Below are 21,686 nucleotides of genomic sequence, written 5' to 3'. Positions count from 1 at the left end.
AAACATTATAAATCAACCATACTTCAATTTAAAAAACAAAATTGAACTGTAGAACCCCCAGATGGTGTCAGAGAATTGCTGTGGGAATACAACCATCACGTACATATACAAAAGACAAAACAGTTCTCAAATATGTTTAAGGAGAATTGTATTAGTTAACATGATGCTAGCTGCTCAAAGAGATAAAGCCCATAATCTCAGTGGCTGAACTCAGTAGTTTATTTCTTGCTCATATGAAGTCCAAAATGGGTGTTCCTGATTGAGTGGCCTTCCACATAGTCACTCAGGGACCCAGGCTACTTCCATCTTGGGTCTCCACTTCCTCCTCAGCCTCAAGAGTACTCCACACTCATCCAACAAATCGGGGAAGAGCACGGGGATTATACATGGGAAGTGTTTCTGGACCAGCCCTGGAAGTGGCCCACTCACTTCCATTAACCTTTCATTGCCTGGAACTTGGGCCACCTCTCACTCCAAAAGATCTTGGGAAATGCACTCTAGCTGTGAGCCCAAGAAGACGAAGTGGGTTTTATGAGCAAGGCCAATCTCTACCACAAAGAAATAAAATAATTTCCTTATTCCTGAAAACATTAATGACATAATCTAGATTTTAACCTTATTAATCTCAGTAGCTAAGAAAGACAGTTGTAACGAGGTAAGTTTCTCATTGCCAAGCACTATGCTAGCATATTTCAAGATGGATCAGAACTACAGTATTTCAGTTCAGTGCAAGAAAGAGTTCTTCAGCACTTACCATCCAGGACCTATGGTAAGCAAACAGGGTACAAAAGATGTCTAGACTTAGTCCTGCCCCGGAAGACCGTACCATCCAGTAGAGAAGTTTACAGACCAGTGGAACTTTCCATTTAGCTTTCATATATTAAACCTATATACAATCAATGCAGACAAAAAGTCCTTAGCAAGTAGGAGGACAGTTCAAAAATAGAGATGCTTTAAAAATACAATATCAGTAGCACATTTTAAATGAGCATATTATTCAAAGAAGTGGATGGACATATTGATAGATGGATGGACGGATGGACAGATGTTCTGGTATATTTTAGAGAAAATTATTTTAATTAATGTAGTAAAACACGTGACACAAGAATCAGAAAAGTATGGCTGACCTAAGGAAAGAAGGGGAAAAGCCACTTTTTAAAAACAACGAAATTCTTAGCTTCAAGAACAGGCAGTTCCCAACACAGGCACTGGATGTGTTTGTTTATAAGTCAATTATTTGGAACTCAGAGTGCCTTTTCCCTTAGAAGCAACGTCATAAAGCATTGTTTAGATTCCCAAGCAAAAGCAGAGCTGTCTATTTAACCCCTAATGTATCTGAAGAATTGCACCGCACTCAGTGTCCTATTTCAACTGTAACTGAGCACCATCATCATTTCTACAAGAAATGCATATGGTCTCCAACTTAGAAAACTGCTCCCACCATTGCAGCAAAGAGAATAGCAGGTAAAGAGGGGGAGACATTGTAGTCCAGTTTGGCTGAAGCAGCAACAGATTCCTTAAGATACCAAAATTCAACATGGAAGAAAGAGATGAAATTTCCGTGCTAGGGAAAGTTGCAAGGGATAGGTGCTTCTGGGTTTCTGTAGCGAGTTCACATCTGTAGCTCCAGTTTCTTTTGAAAGCCCAGAAGATCTCAGTTCACATTATTACACAGCAAAAATCAGCTCTTCAGTTCGTGCAGTCTCCACCTTCCCTATAAACTTATACTTTTTCACTGCATTTATTTAAGTTGCCCGTCCAGCATGGTCAGTAGTATTAAATGCTACAGAGAGCTAAAGTAAGATAAGAAATGGAAAGTCCTAAACTTAGAGGATAAAGTGTAAACATGAGGGACTTTATGCCTAGTATGTATCTGTTTTGTAGGTTCCTTTCATCTGTTGAAAGTAGAGGGAAGGAGCTAGAGTAGATGAATGGGCATGGGCAGTGTAGGCCAGCTCCAGGTAGAGGCCATTATTATCTTTGACACTGTCCCCAAGGTTGTATCTCTTACTTCAGCAGAGATTAGCAGCTTGGGTGTCAAAGTGGAAAACCCAAAAACATCTCAATAGATTTTCATAAGAGAAGGTACTTCTTGGAAAATTATTTCCCAGAACGTCCAAATTGGAGAGAAAAAGACAGTTATAGCCAAAAGGGGAAAAAGGAGGACATACAAGGTTTTTCTTCCCAAGCCATCATCACTGTCTGTATGGGTCATCTTTTAATTCAGAGTTTCCTTTATCAGATTTTTTTAATCTTCCCAGGCAACATGAACCAATACCTCACAGAACATGACAGACCCATGGAAATAAAATGAAGCTGTATTTTTAAAATGAACTATTATATCAGGATGACTTAGTCTAAAAGAGCTTATTTGGGTGAAAAATTCTTTTTGAGGACTGTTTAAATCTTTTGGCAGTTTCATGTGACTAACATTTTTTTGAGGAGAAACTGCTAAGCAAAAAAGATCAAAAGTTTCCTTTGGGATTTTTTCCAGAAAAAAATGAATATAACATAGGAATTACTATGAATAAAGAACTTGAGGAAATGGTGGATTACTCAAGGAATCTAGATAAAAGTCTAAGATCAAATCAAACGGCTCACTTGGGAAAAATAACTTCCAATTTATAAATGGTTAATTTTAAATACGTTGTTTTCCTTTATATTTGTATATATTTTATAGGTGAGAAAGAGTACATAAAACATTTAAATAAATTATAAATCAGAGGAATATAATAAAAATCAATGGAATCACTACCTAAGGAGTATAAATTATCCATCGTAAATAACTTGCATCTACTTACATATTCTTCCCTCATCAATCTTCCTACCTCCCTATCAGAAATATTTACTACCCTAAATTTTGTGTTCATCATTCTATTCCTTTTTTATAATTGTATCAATTATATATGTGCACCTAAACACTATGTTATTGAGTTTCCTTGTTTTGAGTACTAAAAAGCTATGTATACCTGCATATAATCTCTTGGAACTTGATTTTTTTTAACCTAAGATTATGCTTCCAAGAATAAGCCATATTGTTGCTGGGAGATATAGTTCATGCATTTCATCGCTGTATAATATTACATTTTAAACATATAACAAACTTTAACCTATTCTTCTGTGAATAAACATTTGGAGGTTTGGGGTTTTTTTTTTCATGTGTATATATATCCTGGAGCACATAGGAAAGATTTTATTTAGGGTATTTACATAAAAAGAATTCCTAGTTCATAGGGTAAGCGATTGTTTAATTTTACAATATAAATGACAAAATTTTTTTCAAGAATGGTTGCAACAATTTACAATCCACCAACAATACATGAGTTCACATTAATCCAATCCTCTCCAGCACTTGATACTGTCAAATTGCATTATTTTTACAAAAATAGTGGGTATAAAGTCATATTTTATATTAATAGACAAAATAACATGGGTGAATCTCAAAAACATGGTAAGTGAAAGAAGTCAAATGCAAAAGACTAAATACTGTATGACTCCATTTGTATGAAACTCCAGAAGTTTCAAAACTATAGTGACAGGAAACAGATCAGTGGTTGCTTGGGGACAGGGGAGGGTATCAACTGCAAAAAAAGGGCATGAAGAAACTTTTTAGGGTGATAGAAATGCTCTACATCTTGGTTGTGGTGGATGTTACATGAATGAACACAATTCATCAGATTGTGCACTTAAAATAAGTGAATTCTATTGTATGTAAAGTCTATCTTGTATTAGTGTGCTCAGGCTGCCATAACAAAATACCCCAGACTGGGTGGCTCAAACAACAGAAATTTATTTTCTCACAGTTCTGGAGACTACAAGTCTAAGTTCATGCTGCCGTCAGGGTTGGTTTCTGGTAAAACCTGTCTTCCTGGCATGTAGAGGAGGGCTGTCTTCTCACTGTGTCCTTACATGGCCTTCCCTCTGTATGTGTGAGGAGAGACAGAGAGAGCACACTCTGGTATCTCCTCTTCTTCTTAAAGGACATCAGTCTTATCAGATTGGGGCCCTACTCTTATGGCCTCATTTTACCTTAATTATTTCCTTAAAGACCCTATCTCAGTACAGTCACATGGCGGGGGGGTGGTGTTAGGTCTTCAACTTACGAATTTCAAGGGACACAATTCAGTCCATAACATACCTCAGTAAGCTAAAAAAATAAAATAAAATGATTTTTGCTGTTTTTTTAAGTCGAGGTAACACTGGTTTATAACATTATATAAGTTTCATGTGTACAACGTTATATTTTGACTTCTGTATGCACTACAACATGCTCTAAATCATATTTCATTTTAGTCACTATTTCCATTTCCCTGATTACTAATGAGAGTGATTGTGATAGACATTATTTGTACTCCACCAGGTCCCCCTTATTGGGCCAGTACAATTTTCCCCTAGATGCTGCTAGATTGGCTGCTGATGGCTCACATCTTCGCTCTTCTCTGGATAAATACACTTGGCCAATGGGAGTCACCTCACCTGAAAAAGCCTGGGCAGACCACAGCCAAAGACCGGTTGATAAAGAAATACAAAGGCCCAGTTCCTTGTCTTCAAGTGAGACAAATTTGTGGTGCCATCCATGCTCCAGAGTTCCCCCATGGGATCAGGCTGAAACCACAACTCTGTTTAGCTTCTTCCCCTGCTCTATCCTGCTTCTCTCACTTTCTTATAGGTTTCTCCTTAGAGTACTTTCTTGCTGAAAAATCCCTATCTCAGGCTCCTGGAGAATGTAAACTAAGACAGTGACCATTTGTCCACTGTGTTTCTTTTTCTCTATAAAATGTCTTTTGCCCATTTTCCTAATAGGTTGTTGTCTATTCTTACTGGTTTAGGAGTTCTTCATCTATTTTGGGTACTAAATCTTTGTCAGTTTTATATTTGCAGATATCTTTTACTAACTTGTCGCTTATTTTTCATTTGCTTTTAAGCTGTCATTTGATAAACATAAGTTCTTAGTTTTAATGCAGAAAAATTTAACAATATTGTTTTTACAGTTGGAACTTTTTATCTTGTTTAAGAAATCCTTCCATATCCTTAAGCATGAAATATATTCTCCCATATTTTCTATGAAATTCTTTTAATTTTTGCTTTCTTACATTTCCCTTTTAATCCATCTGGAATTGAATTCTGTGTATGGTGTGGGGAAGGGATCAAATTTCATTTTTTTCTACATATGTGTGTGTATGTATACATATATATGTATACATACACACATACATCACAGTAATAATCATTTATCTAAGGAGTCTCTTGGAAATAGATTTCTAGAGTCAACTGAGATGGTGATATAGGAGGCTCCTGAGCTCCCCACCTGCCACAGGTGCATCAAATGTACAGCTACACATGGAACAATTCACTCCGAAAGAGATCCAGAAACTAGCTGAGTGATTCCTATACATTAAATGAATGACAAAATGCCCACATTAAAATGTATAGGAAAGGCTGAGACACTCTCACCGTAAACCCCACCCCGAGCACAGCACCAGAAAATTGACAGGGAATCACCAACTCCTGGCTTCTCCCTGAACAGTGAAGAAATTTAACCCCAACTTTTAAGAATTCCACAAGAGGGACAGATTCCCAAAACACCTAGCTCTGAAAGCCAACCAGGCTTGTGTCCATGAGACCCACAAGACTATAGCAAACAAAAAAGCAATTCTTAATGGGCACACAACACTCCCATCCCCCAGGGCTTATCACAAACAGAGCAGGCAAAATCACCCATCTCCCAGTCTTTCCCTAAAAGAGGTTTAGCTGCATACTTTAGAAGCTGCTGCTTCAGGGCCAGGCTTCTAATTTAGCAGGCACTAGGGGCTGGATACAATCCTCCCCAGAGACTGGGGAAGCCAGAGGACACTCCTCCACCTCCTCCTTCCCACCTGCTCCAGATCACCAATACCTCTCTGAAAGGAGCTAGTACACAAGTCTGCAGCCCATCTTTTACGGCTGCTGCCTGAAAGGCAGGTCTCCAGATTGTCTGGCTCTGATAGCCAGTGGGGCTTCCATTCATAAGTCCCACAAGACTGTAGCAAACAAAGACACAATTCTTAACTGGCTATCAGCTCAGGGCTCAGCACAAAGGGAATAGGCAAAATCACTTATCTCCTATCTTCTTTTGAATGAGGTACATCTGCATACTTTAAAAGCTGCTGCCTGAAGGTCAGCTTCTAATTTAGCAAGTGTATAAGTGCTGGCTGCAATATTCCCCAGATACCAGGGAAAACAGCAGATACCTCTCATGCCTTCTCCCTCCAGCTGACTCCAATAAGACCAAGTCATCAGTATCTCCCTGGAAAGAGCTTGTGAACACACCTCAGGTCCCCACTTTTTGTAGCAGCCACCCAAGGGATGGGCCACTGAATCACCTGGCTCTAACAGCCAACCTGACTGGCATTCACGAGTCCCACAGGACTGCAGCAAACAAAACAAAAGAAAACCCACAATTTTTTAACAGATGCAGGAGCTCACTTCCCACCCGCACCCCGCCATGGCTACACACTCAAACCCAGCACAGAGGGAGCAGACAAGAATGCCCGCCTCTCAGTTACTCCCTGGAAAGGGCCTAACTGTATACTTTCCTAGCTTCTGTCTGAGGGTCTGGTTTCCAATAAATCTACATCTAGGTACTGACTGCAATCCTCCCCTTTGGGTCACAGATGGGCCTTGGAATACCCTCAACTATGGGGAAGTGCTGAGAACAAAGAAGGTAGCTTGGACAATCACAAAAGTCTGAAAGACAACCAAGAGCACAGACCGGGCTGATCAATGAAGTTCATCTCCTACATAAGACCATTCTGTCAAAATTGGGAGAGGTGGTTGTTTTATTTAATGTGTAGAAACCAACACAGAGAGTCAAGGAAAATGAAGAAACAGAGGAATATGTTCCAAACAAAAGAACAAGATAAAATTCCAGAAACAGATCTTAATAAACCAAAGTTAAGTGACTTACCTCATTTGTAACAGGGAAGAGCTAAATCGGACTCCATGTTCGATCTGTTTCTTTGACTTTAACCTTTGCTTTTCCTTGCTTTTGTTATTATAATCACACATAATGGCCTGCCTCAGGGAACGCTGCCCCTCTGCCTGAATGTTAAAGTGCCTCTGTTCAGCTCACAGGGAGACAACCTGACCCCACCCACCTGTGGATAGCTGCAAGAAAGAAGAAATTAACACATCCTCTCATGGAGGCTGGCCATTCCAGGGGATATGTGCAAAACTTACGGCCTAAAATTTACTTCCTCATCTCCTCCCTCTCTCTGTGCTACAAAAGAAACTGGCATCCAAACCCAGATAAGATGGTTTTTCAGAGACACTAGTCTGCCATCTTCTCGGTCTGCAGGCTTTCCGAATAAAGTCGTCTTCCTTGCCTCAACACCTCCAATTCATTGGCCTGTCCTGCAGCGAACAGAGCGAGCTTGGACTCAGTAACACATTGAGTTCAAAATAATGGTTATAAAGGTGCTCACCAAAGTCAAGAGAGCAATGCATGAAAAAAGTGAGAATTTCAACAAGAGATAGAAAATACCAAAAAGTACCAAACAGAGAAATTACAGAGGTAAAGAATACAATAACTGAACTGAAAAATTCAATAGAGGGGTTCAACAACAATCTATTAAGGATTTTTGCATATATTCAGTAATGAGATTGGTCTGTAACTTTTTGTTGTTATAATATCCTTGTCTAGTTTTGGTATTAAACTTATAGGATATACCAGTTCTTAAGTTTTCTAGGAGAATTTGTATAAGACTGTATAAAATTGGAATAATCTGATTATTACAGTTTTAATAAACTCACCTGTACAACCATGTAGAGCTGATGTTTGTAGGAAAATAATAAATTAATTCAATTTCTGAAATAGTAATAAGACTATTAAAACATTCTTTTTGAGATAGTTTTGGTATGTTATATTTTTCAGGAAATTTTTCAATTATATCTGTATTTAATTGACTGGAGATAGTTGTTCATAATATTTTCATAATATTTTATTACATTTTAAATCTCTTCTATGTCTACAATTATATCTTTTTTATTCCTAATATTGTTTATTTATGCCTTCTCTTTCTTTTTTTTGATCAATCTGGTAGAGGTTTATCTTTTTTATTAACATTTTCTAATAGCCAAGTTACGCTTTGTTAATCTCCTCTATTGTATCTGTATCCATTCTCCTACTTTCTTTGATATGCTGTTGTTTTTCTAATTTCTTAGTTTTTGCTCATTAATTTAAAATCATTTTTCTTTTATAATATAAACATTTTAAGATTGTAAAGTTTTATCTTAATACCGATAATACTGATTTCTCTACATCCCCAAAATATGATATGTAGTATTGTCATCATTCAGTTCTAAGTGTTTTTTAAATGTCCATTATTATTCCTTGTTCAATTTATTCACAAGAGTTTTGGGTAGTTTCCAAATATTTGAAAATTTTTTGTTATTGACTTCTAAATCAACTGCATATGGTAAGAGAATGTGGTCTATATGATATTAGTTATTTGAAATGTTTTAAAACTTGCTTTATGGATCAGTATATGATCAGTTTTTATAAATGTTCCACATGACATTGAGAAATATGTATATTCTTTAATAATTGAGTGTGGAGGTCAATATTTGTCCATTAGATCAAGATTTTTAGTTATGTTCAAAATTTCTACATATTTACTCTTTTCTTATATATTGAGAAATGTATGCTGAAATATTTAACTATGATGTTGCATCAATTTTTGTATTCTATCAATTTTTACATTATGTATTTTGAGGCTATTTTATTAGATGCATACAAATTTAGGATTTTTATATCTCCCTGGTCAATTGAGCCTTTTATGATTTTGTGTTGATGTACTTGTTTATTGTGATCATTAGTATAAATGAACGTGTTTCTATGTCTTGTATTTTTATTTTTATGTGACTTGCTTTTACTTCTCTTTTCTCCTTTAATACTTTTCAGTATTGATTCAGTCCATACAGTTGATTTTTTATTCCATTTTATCTTTCTACTGATGTGGAATTTATATATTCAATTTTTTACTTTTAGTAGTTGCCCTTGAATTTTTAAGCATTACTGTTTAAACTGCAAAATGTAATGATAAATAATATCTTAACCTACCTCTTGAACACTTTGTTGATTACCCCTTTTCTGACATATGCTGTTGTCCACACATTTAATAAGGCTATAATTACTGTTTATAACACAATATTTGCTTAGATTTACATATATATATGATTTTATTTGTTCACCATTCCTTCTTGTATCTTACACTGTCCTTATGGGATAATTCCTAATTTATAAAGAAATTTATTCAGAATTTCTTTTAGTGCAGGTATCTTGGAGGTGAACTTTCTTAGGTTTTGTTTACTGAAAATATATTTTACTCTCAATTTTGAAAGGTAGTCTTCTGGTAACACATTTGACAATTAATTTCTTTGAACACTTTGAAGATACTATTCCACTGCTTTTTTTTTTTTTTGGCTTGTTTCCATGGTTGCTGTGGAAAGTCTGATGTCATTCTAATTGTATTTTATTTATACTGTTTGGAGTATGTTGTGCTTCTTGGGTTTATGAATTCATATTTTTCATCAGGTCTGGAAAATTCACATCCATTATCCTTTTATTTTTTTTTTGAGTTTTTTTTTAACATCTTTATTGGAGTATAATTGTTTTACAATAGTGCGTTAGTTTCTGCTTTATAAAAAAGTGTATCACCTATACATATACATATATCCCCATATATCCCAATATCTCTTCAATCTTGCGTCTCCCTCCCTCCCACCCTCCCTATCCCACCCCTCTAGGTGGTCACAAAGCACCCAGCTGATCTCCCTGTGCTATGTGGCTGCTTCCCACTAGCTATCTATTTTATGTTTGGTAGTGTATATATGTCCATGCCACTCTCTCACTTTGTCACAGCTTACACTTCCCCCTCCCCATATCCTCAAGTCCATTCTCTAGTAGGTCTGTGTCTTTATTCCCATCTTGCCCCTAGTTTCTTCATGACATTTTTTTTTCTTCTTAGATTCCATATATATGTGTTAGCATATGGTATTTGTTTTTCTCTTTCTGACTTACTTCACTCTGTATGACAGACTCTAGGTCCATCCACCTCACTACAAATAACTCAATTTCGTTTCTTTTTATGGCTGAGTAATATTCCATTGTATATATGTGCCACATCTTCTTTATCCATTCATCTGTTGATGGACACTTAGGTTTGCTTCCATGTCCTGGCTATTGTAAATACAGCTGCAATGAACATTTTGGTACATGACTCTTTTTGAATTATGGTTTTCTCAGAATATATGCCCAGTAGTGGGATTGCTGGGTCGTAGGGTAGTTCTATTTTTAGTTTTTTAAGGAACCTCCATACTGTTCTCCATAGTGGCTGTATCAATTTACATTCCCACCAACAGTGCAAGAGGGTTCCCTTTTCTCCACACCGTCTCCAGCATTTATTGTTTCTAGATTTTTTGATGATGGCCATTCTGACCAGTGTGAGATGATATCTCATTGTAGTTTTGATTTGCATTTCTCTAATGATTAATGATGTTGAGCATTCTTTCATGTGTTTGTTGGCAATCTGTATATCTTCTTTGGAGAAATGTCTATTTAGGTCTTCTTCCCATTTTTGGATTGGGTTGTTTGTTTTTTTATTGCCTTTTTCCATCCTTTTTATTCTCTCCTTCTGGCACTCAGATTAGATGCATATTAGACCACCTTCTCATTCTATTTTCTATTTCTCGTTACTGTTTTCCATCTTCTGTCTTCCTAAACCACATTCACTGATTTTCTCTTAAGCTTTGTCTAATATGCTATTTAATCTGTCATTGAGTTTTTATTTCAACAGTTATATTTTTCATTTCTAGGATTTAATTTTTTTTTCAATTCTGTCTAGTCATTCCTGGTAGTATCTTGTTGTATATTTAGATTTATTGTTGTGCCTTTATTTCCTTAAACACTTCATACCCAACTGTTCAATGTTCAATACCTGATCATTTTAATATCTGCATCCTTGAAGGGTCCAAATCTATTGTTTGTTGTTTCTGATGATCTTCACTCATTGTGAATTCCTTACCATGGGTTTCATCATCTTTGATTGTGAGGTCATTGTTTCAATTTAATTAGTGGGAGTCTTGTGGGCAAAATTTGGAAAAGCTCTCCTCTAGAGAGTGTTTGCTTTTGCTTCTTCCAAGAGCCAAGCATTTACTTCAGCCTGAAGTGTTTGGCTGTGTGCAAGAGCCCCTGGATCATCTTCCCTACCTCCTCATTGTCCCAAGGCTCAGTATTCCAGCAGCAAAGCCTCTATTGCCATATACCTTCAGAGGAAATCTACCTCTCATTATAGCCCACTTCTCTGGTCCCAGTTCCCTGGTACTCGAGGTCCAGTTCATAGTATGATGGGAGTGCTGCCTGAATATATTCCCTTCCTCTGGTAATGTCTCAAAATGTGTGTTCTATGCAGAATATAGTTGTTCTGAAGCAGCAGGGTTCTTCAAAGTTTGTATTTAGCCGTAATGCCAGAAGTGGAAATCCAGTGATTAATCTTTTTAACTACGTATTTAATTCATATCAACACATTCAGTTCACCTAACATTTACTGCATACTATGTGCCACCCAATGTTCTAGGTGCTGAAGATATAAAAACTATTTGTAGGTAAACTACTCTATTAACCCCCTCATTCAAAAAGCATTATTAGCTGTTTGAAACCTATTATTAACAGAATGAAAATCATGTCTAAAGTCAAACTCTGTCTTTGCTAAGCTGATTCCTTCTCCATTTCTCCAGTTTCTGCTCATGGTACTCCTATTCTTTCCTTTACAGAGAATAAAACCTCAAGAGAGCTGACTCCTTCCTCTCCTTACCTCCATACATCAAAATAGTCCCTGAAAACTTCCCATTAATGCTTCTCTATCAACATCTCTTCCATCTGTCCCTTCTTTTCCATTTCCATAAACTCTTACTGCCACACACCTGGATGCTTGAAGTGCATTCTCCCTACTATCCCTGTCTTTTCTTTTTCTAGTAAACACTCCATATTGTTGCCAGACCAGTTTCCTTAGGCACAGCCCTAACCATGTCACTCATATCCACAAAATTCTTCATTGGGTTCTCATTACCTACCTCAGTATTTCTCAAATATTAGTAATGCATGGATATCCCTTTAAAGGGAAAAAAATGTTAAATTAATTTTATCAGCATTTAATTTTCAGAAAATATAAAAGTGTCATAAACGTTTTATGTTTAGATCTCTTATATAACCATAAACTAAAATAACTTTACAAATTAAGTTAAAACAAAACTACCAAACCAATAAAAGTCAAATTAACAACACTAATTTAACATGACAGATAATAATTGGCTTAAACTAAATTATCATCTCAAACATAAGTACGGCACTGAATGCTATGGCACAGATTTGTTTGTTTGTTGTTGCTGCTGTTGCTTTTTGGCACACCTATACTGCAATGTACCTGTGATGACTAAATCCTCCCACTTCTCTATTCAAAGCCCTAGGACATCGCCATTGTATGTTGGTGATGTCATTTGGCTTCAACTGGGGAAAAAACATCAGGATCATTTACTTTCTCCACCTGCCTCTGATTGGCTAGGGAATGCTAATAGAACAACCCACTGATACTATTTGACACTATCTAATCACTGAAGCCAACACAACTCCTTATGGTTGTCCTCAGTTTAAAGGTGAATGTTCAGGTCATCTAAAATACATCAAAAATTTTTTTAAATTATCATCTAAATAAAAACAAAACTTTTTCAGTTCTCATAGGCCTTATCTGGCCAATGAAATGCATCACTTCTGAACAAAAGCTTTAAATGACATGGCATAGCTTTGCATATTCTTCTTTTCTTCTGCTCTGCCAACCAGAAAGATGTTCCAGACAGATGCTGTAGCAATAGCTTCGGTCCTAGAGTGAAGCAGAGCCACAGCAGACCCATAATGTAGATATAAATGTGAGTGAGAAATAATCCTTTGTTGTTGTAAAAATAGTCTAAAAGAAAAGACATGGATCTTGTAGGTCTGTAAATCTCATTTTAAGAAATACTGACCAAAAATAAATAAATAAATAGGTAAATAAATACATAAATAAGCATTCACACTAGCATGTTTTAAATCCCTGGCTAATCTGCCCGAGTCAACATTCCCAAAATACCAAATACTCCCTCATCACTCCTCTGAATAAGTTCTATATTTTCTTACCATTGAGCTTTTGGTCACAGAATTATTATCTCTGTCTAGACATCCCTTTCCTCCCTTCTCACCTCTGCTTCCTATATACACTCAAAGAATTCTTCCTCAATCACTCCAGTGGAATAACTACCTCACTGTATACGTCTTTAATGATATGTATTACCTCTTTCCTTCTATCTTCTTTTCCTTCTATACTTTTTCCTCTATGTATCTCATATTTCCTACCAGATTCTCTCCCTGAGAAGTGCAACGGGTCTTTTATACCCTTATACCCCTGCCAGTGCCTAGCACAACGTATTGTTTATACTAAATGCTCAATAAACAGTAGTTGAATAAATAAGTTTATTTAATCTTTTTTTAAATTTATTTATTTATTTTTGCCTGTGTTGGGCCTTCATAGTTGCACGTGGGCTTTCTCTAGTTGCAGCACACGGGGGCTACTCTTTGTTGCAGTGCGCGGGCTTCTCACTGCAGTGGCTTGTCTTGTTGCGGAGCACGGGCTCTAGGTGTGAGGGCTTCAGCTGTTGTGGCACACAGGCTCAACAGTTGTGGCTTGTGGGCTTAGGTGCTCCACAGCATGTGGGATCCTCCCAGACCAGGGCCCGAACCCACGTCCCCTGCATTGGCAGGCGGATTCTTAACCACTGTGCCACCAGGGAAGCCCTTTAATCTTTATTAATAAGAGTTTAACAGCAACAACATTAAGATTGGTGAAGACAACAAATCCAGACCATGCAACTTTGTTTGTAATGCAGCTGTGAAAACTGCTGTCCTACAATGACTATGTTTTGAACAGTTGTAAAACATTAGCTATGGAAAACGCCACAAAGGCAGAACTAATTTATCTGGTACTTAGTTAAAATTCTACACAGCATGAGGCAAGAGAGGAATTATTCTAAAAGCTCATTCTTATGAATTAATTAATTAGCCTTCTCTACCTATAGAACAAAATTAATTTAGAAATGAATATTGCTGGGAAAGTTTTTCAAAATATAAACTTTTTCAAAACTAGAAGTCTTTGTTATTAAATTTCACAAGGAGATTCAAAAATAATGCAAAACAGTCCCCTTAAACATCAAGATAATTTTACATCAGCCACCTTTGGGAGTTGGGGGTGGTACAGAAAAGCTGGGCAAGACAAAACCAGAGAATAGAAGAATCATTAGAGTCCAGAGTCTTCAACTCTTTGCCCTCCCAGTCTTGCTTCAAAGCCATTGACCTCTCTACAGTCCATGTCCCTCTATATCCTGACTTCTAGCTGTCTTGACCCTAGTTAATGGCCAGTCTGTTCTCCAATGCCCTGCCCTCACTCACTGTTAGCTTCGCGAGAGTTGCAGCAGGAGACAGAATAGAGTCTTCAGTCTGACACTACATTTCCTACAATATCTCATTGAAGCTGACACTCTGCTGCCTAGTTTTCACCTCCATAGTCACAGCAGGAGACTAACACATCAACACCCTCCCTTAGAGTCTCAGTAGGTTGAGAATTAAGAAAAGGGGGTCCCAGATACTCATATTCTGAGGAAGGCCTGGTGTATAAGCTGGGGACAGAGGGAAGGAGACACAATGGTTATAAGCAAAGAACCATCATATGTAAAGGTAAAGGGCACTGTTCTATTTAGGAAGCCGTTGCATGTTCAGTATGAGTGAGGCATAGATGGATGGTGGGGAGTGGTAAAAGAGAAGGCTTGGGAATATCACTGTCAGATTTTTGTTTTGGAAAGGTCATTCTGGAATGGGAAGTGGCCAAACTGGTGCCAGGGAGATCAGTTAGGAGGAGATAGCAGTCATATGGATGAGAAGTGGTGATTAGAAAACTGGGATAGCAGCATTGGGGACAGAAAGAAGAGAAGAGATCTGAGAAATTTATGAAGATACAATTGAAGAATTAATCACTCTGTGTGTGTGTGTGTATGTGTGTGTGTGTGTGTGTGTGTGTCTGTGTCTGTGTGTGTATGTGTGTGTTGCCAGGGGTGCGGGGGAGTGTAGGATGCTATGTTAAAACCAGGCTGAATGATCAGGTGAACCAGGGCCAGTGTGTTAAAAGTCAATGGATTCTGGACATGCCATGGAAATAATTTCCTTCTTTTATTAAAATCTGATACCATTCTGAATTGAAATAATTTTCCTGACCTAAGCAATGGATCCAGGACATTTGCTGTTCAATCCAAGTCCCCAGTACTCTAACAGCTCCACTACCCAGTCACTTCAACTTCTGGCATCTTGATCTTCCTCCAATCCAGGTCTCTGATGAAGAAACCTTGCCTGTGTTTCTGACCCATTGATTTACCTGGACCTTTTCTGCCTTGGCCTGGGGAACAGCAGATGCTGATCTGCTTAGGTCAAGCAAGGCCACCCCTGGAGCTTGAAATGGGGACAGCTCTCCCCAACATACTTAGGCTGTAGAGTAGAGGGTATAGTTAGACGAAAGGGAAAAGGATAATGTATCTATTGTGAATATTCTCCTACCTGCCTGTTAAAATTTTACCCATTCTTCAGGATAAGACTCAAATGCTACCTCTTTAAATAAGTCTTTCCAGACTCCACCCCCACCCCCGCAAACTTGAAGTGATTCTCCCTCTTTTATACTGTATTTTAAAAATATTTTCCAACCTATCTTTAGGTACTTCCATAGTCTATATTATATAATAGTCATTTGACTACATGTGTTCTGTCTCCTACTAAATTTTAAATCTCTTGAAGTTGAGAACTATGTCTTCCTAACTTTTCATTTATTCATTCAACAAATATTTGAATGATTAAATGAACAAAGGAATGAATCTCCCGTTACTCCCCACCACCTTATATATAACGTCATTCTTCCTCAGCAAACCTTTCCAGAGCTATTAAAGGCTATTTTTTTTTATAGTCATAACTGTCACCTCCTTCTTCTGGGCTAGGAACAAAAATGCAAATATCCAAAATAAAAAATGGAAATAGTAAAAAGAGGAGTTTGGGAGAAGGGACTTAGACTCAATTGATCTTCCTCTTTCCTTCACACCACTTTTTCCATTTTTTAAAAGTAATTGCTTTGAACCACAGATAAAAACCCAAAGGCTTCAGGATTTTTATAGCCTAGTTTGAGGTAAAGTTTTTCTTTACCCTGTCAAATCTCTTCTCTATAAATATATTAAATATTTTTACCTTATTTTTCTTCCCATCAATATAAGCTTAAGTAAAATGATTTACAAAACATTGGTCTGTAATAGTTTGCCAATAAGTGACACATATTTGAAGCACTATCATAATGGAATTTTTAAGTAATTAAAATAATTTCACGACTAATTAACAACAGTTTAAAACCCCATAAAGCATTCCAACTTAAGCATTGCTATTCTTACTCCATCTGCCAAATATTAAGAAGAACAGTACAAATATAAGAGAGGGGAAGCCATTTCCAATTATACCTCCATTTTTTACTCATTTAGGGCAATAGCTTTTAATTCAGATTACTTCTCTTGATTAATAGCATTTAATATATAAAAATGACTGTAAACATTTGGTATGAATGCAGAAGAAACACAGCTTTTTCTATTAAAAAAGCAAAATGGAACTACCTTGATTTTATTTATCTAAACAAAGGCCAATACAAGTTATAGAAAACATCTGTTTGAATAAAGTCAGAAAATTCCCAAGGACATACTTAACTACTTCTAAGCATGCCTTCAGAAGAGACCCACCCATATGCGTATCTTGCAGTCCAGATGGAATGATGAAATTACCCAGCCCCTCCTGGCATTTATTTAAATGTTTGGCCTCCAGATACAAACTTCATCTAACAAATGAGAATGACTGTTCCAAAAATAAGTAATTCAAACCATCCTCTTACTTGTAGAAGTAACAGACGAATTCTTCATGCATTAAATCATACTGTGCTAGTGCAGTTTCTGTTCTAGAATATAAAGACTTTCAGTCATTCAACAAACATTGATTGGGATCCTGTCTTGCACAAGCCACTGTGCTAAGTACTGCAAGTATAGAAAGATGAATAAGATATGTCCTTCCCTTCAAGGGTGAAGTGTCTTGGTAAGAAACACAGAATTTTATTATGAATAACTATAATGCAATAGCAGTAAATTGCACAAGAGAAGAGCAAAATTATTCAAGTAAGAGTTTAAAACTAATGTTATCATGGTAAACAGAATGAGTGGTGTCAGTTATAGCTGGAAAAATTAAGGAAGAATTTCTCGGAGGAGTAGTATTTGACAGAGAATTTAAAGGTTGGCTAGAATGTTAAGAAGCAGCAATATGAGGGACAAATAAGCAAAAACAGGAAATATACAATGTAAATGTGATGTGCATGACCTTTTGCAATACTATTTACAACATATACAAGACACTATTGGCATCCAACCCATATCCCCTTGGAACTCACTGTTCTCTACACACTACCCTCAGACACAGAGGCATGGGAGTTGGTTGATAAGTTCCTCTGCTTCTTCACTTCTCAAGTATGACGTTCTATACCCTGTCCTAGAGGTTCTCAGCAAAACGGATCCCCAATTACCCACATCAACACACTCTATTAGCTATTTTCCCTTCCCTGTCTCCTTTCCCCATGTCCCTAGTAGTGCTTCCTGACATTATCTCCCATATAAAATTCTCCACTCAGACCTACTCATAAGATATGCTTCTGGAGGAATCCAAATTAAAACACAATAGCTCAGACAAATGGGGATGTTACTGATGACTGACGGAATGAACTGTTGTTTCACAGGTCGCTGAAAAAGAGCAATATTTCCCCAAACAGCGATAGGCTATCTGTGATCATTGATTTCCCTTTCATGGATATTTACAATACACATCAGGATAAGAATGGCACTGAAAAGTCCAGCAGCAAAACAGAAACCTATTTAACTTTGTTTTTGTTTTTGTTTTTTTTTTTTACAAATATAAGATTTTTAGAAATTTCATGTAATGTCTGAAACATTTATATTAACATATTTCCATACATATTTCCATACAAATACAATATAAGATTTTTAGAAATTTCATGTAATGTCTGAAACATTTATATTAACATATTTCCATACAAATAACCCAGTGAAAGTTTAGTATTAGTTGTTTTGTTTTTTTATACTGCAGGTTCTTATTAGGCATCAATTTTATACACATCAGTGTATACATGTCAATCCCAATCGCCCAATTCAGCACACCACCATCCCCACCTCACCGCAGTTTTCCCCCCTTGGTGTCCATATGTCCATTCTCTACATCTGTGTCTCAAATTCTGCCCTGCAAACTGGCTCATCTGTACCATTTTTCTAGGTTCCACATACATGCATTAATATACGATATTTGTTTTTCTCTTTCTGACTTACTTCACTCTGTATGACAGTCTCTAGATCCATCCACGTCTCAACAAATGACTCAATTTCGTTCCTTTTTATGGCTGAGTAATATTCCATTGTATATATGTACCACATCTTCTTTATCCATTCGTCTGTTGATGGGCATTTAGGTTGCTTCCATGACCTGGCTATTGTAAATAGTGCTGCAATGAACATTGGGGTGAATGTGTCTTCTTGAATTACGGATTTCTCTGGGTATATGCCCAGTAGTGGGACTGCTGGGTCATATGGTAATTCTATTTTTAGTTTTTTAAGGAACCTCCATATTGTTCTCCATAGTGGCTGTATCAATTTACATTCCCACCAACAGTGCAAGAGGGTTCCCTTTTCTCCACACCCTCTCCAGCATTTGTTGTTTGTAGATTTTCTGATGATGCCCATTCTAACAGGAGTGAGGTGATACCTCATTGTAGTTTTGATTTGCATTTCTCTAATAATTAGTGATGTTGAGCATCTTTTCACGTGCTTCGTGGCTGTCTGTATGTCTTCTTTGGAGAAATGTCTATTTAGGTCTTCTGCCCATTTTTGGATTGGGGTGTTTGTTTCTTTGATATTGAGCTGAATGAGCTGTTTATATATTTTGGAGATTAATCCTTTGTCCGTTGATTCATTTGCAAATATTTTCTCCCATTCTGAGGGTTGTCTTTTCATCTTGTTTATGGTTTCCTTTGCTGTGCAAAAGCTTTTAAGTTTCATTAGGTCCCACTTGTTTATTTTTGTTTTTATTTCCATTACTCTAGGAGGTGGATCAAAAAAGATCTTGCTGTGATTTATGTCAAAGAGTGTTCTTCCTATGTTTTCCTCTAAGAGTTTTATAGTGTCCAGTCTTATATTTAGGTCTCTAATCCATTTTGAGTTTAATTTTCTGTATGGTGTTAGGGAGTATTCTAATTTCATTCTTTTACATGTAGCTGTCCAGTTTTCCCAGCACCACTTATTGAAGAGACTGTCTTTTCTCCATTGTATATCTTTGCCTCCTTTGTCATAGATTAGTTGACCATAGGTGCGTGGGTTAATCTCTGGGCTTTCTATCTTGTTCCATTGATCTATGTTTCTGTTTTTGTGCCAGTACCATATTGTCTTGATTACTGTAGCTTTGTAGTATAGTCTGAAGTCAGGGAGTCTGATTCCTCCAGCTCCATTTTTTTGCCTCAAGACTGCTTTGCCTATTCGGGGTCTTTTGTGTCTCCATACAAATTTTAAGATGATTTGTTCTAGCTCCGTAAAAAATGCCATTGGTAATTTGATAGGGATTGCACTGAATCTGTAGATTGCTTTGGGTAGTATACTCATTTTCACAATGTTGATTCTTCCAATCCAAGAACATGGTATATCTCTCCATCTGTTGGTATCATCTTTAATTTCTTTCATCAGTGTCTTATAGTTTTCTGCATACAGGTCTTTTGTCTCCCTAGGTAGGTTTATTCCTAGGTATTTTATTCTTTTTGTTGCAATGGTAAATGGGAGTGTTTCCATAATTTCTCTTTCAGATTTTTCATCATTAGTGTATAGGAATGCAAGAGATTTCTGTGCATTAATTTTGTATCCTGCAACTTTACCATATTCATTAATTAGCTCTAGCAGTTTTCTGGTGGCAGTTTTAGGATTCTCTATGTATAGTATCATGTCATCCGCAAACAGTGACAGTTTTACTTCTTCTTTTCCAATTTGTATTCCTTTTATTTCTTTTTCTTCTCTGATTGCTGTGGCTAGGACTTCCAGAACTATGTTGAATAATAGTAGTGAGAATGGACATCCTTGTCTCGTTCCTGATCTTAGAGGAAATGCTTTCAGTTTTTCACCATTGAGAATGATGTTTGCTGTGGGTTTGTCATATATGGCCTTTATTATGTTGAGGTAGGTTCCCTCTATGCCCACTTTCTGGAGAGTTTTTATCAGAAATGGGTGTTGAATTTTGTCAAAAGCTTTTTCTGCGTCTATTGAGATGATCATATGGTTTTTATTCTTCAATTTGTTAATATGGTGTATCACATTGATTGATTTGTGTATATTGAAGAATCCTTGCATCCCTGGGATAAATCCCACTTGATCGTGGTGTATGATCCTTTTAATGTGTTGTTGGATTCTGTTGGCTAGTATTTTGTTGAGGATTTTTGCATCTATATTCATCAGTGATATTGGTCTGTAATTTTCTTTTTTTGTAGTGTCTTTGTCTGGTTTTGGTATCAGGGTGATGGTGGCCTCATAGAATGAGTTTGGGAGTGTTCCTTCCTCTGCAATTTTTTGGAAGAGTTTGAGAAGGATGGGTGTTAGCTCTTCTCTAAATGTTTGATAGAATTCACCTGTGAAGCCATCTGGTCCTGGACTTTTGTTTGTTGGAAGATTTTTAATCACAGTTTCAATTTCATTACTTGTGATTGGTCTGTTCATATTTTCTGTTTCTTCCTGATTCAGTCTTGGAAGATTATACCTTTCTAAGAATTTGTCCATTTCTTCCAGGTTGTCCATTTTATTGGCATAAAGTTGCTTGTAGTAGTCTCTTAGGATGCTTTGCATTTCTGCGGTGTCTGTTGTAACTTCTCCTTTTTCATTTCTGATTTTATTGATTTGAGTCCTCTCCCTCTTTTTCTTGATGAGTCTGGCTAATGGCTTATCAATTTTGTTTATCTTCTCAAAGAACCAACTTTTAGTTTTATTGATCTTTGCTTTTGTTTTCTTTGTTTCTATTTCATTTATTTCTGCTCTGATCTTTATGATTTCTTTCCTTCTGCTCACTTTGGGTTTTGTTTGTTCTTCTTTCTCTAGTTTCTTTAGGTGTAAGGTTAGATTGTTTACTTGAGATTTTTCTTGTTTCTTTAGGTAGGCTTGTATAGCTATAAACTTCCCTCTTAGAACCGCTTTTGCTGCATCCCATAGGTTTTGGGTCATCGTGTTTTCATTGTCATTTGTCTCTAGGTATTTTTTGATTTCCTCTTTGATTTCTTCAGTGATCTCTTGGTTATTTAGTAACGTATTGTTTAGCCTCCATGTGTTTGTCTTTTTTATGTTTTTTTCCCTGTAATTCATTTCTAATCTCATAGCGTTGTGTTCAGAAAAGATGCTTGATATGATTTCAATTTTCTTAAATTTACTGAGGCTTGATTTGTGACCCAAGATGTTATCTATCCCGGAGAATG

This window comes from Balaenoptera physalus, assembly GCF_965194825.1.
Source record: "Balaenoptera physalus genome assembly, chromosome: X".
Taxonomy (NCBI): Eukaryota; Metazoa; Chordata; class Mammalia; order Artiodactyla; family Balaenopteridae; genus Balaenoptera; species Balaenoptera physalus.
Note: the sequence above shows the minus strand (reverse complement) of the source record.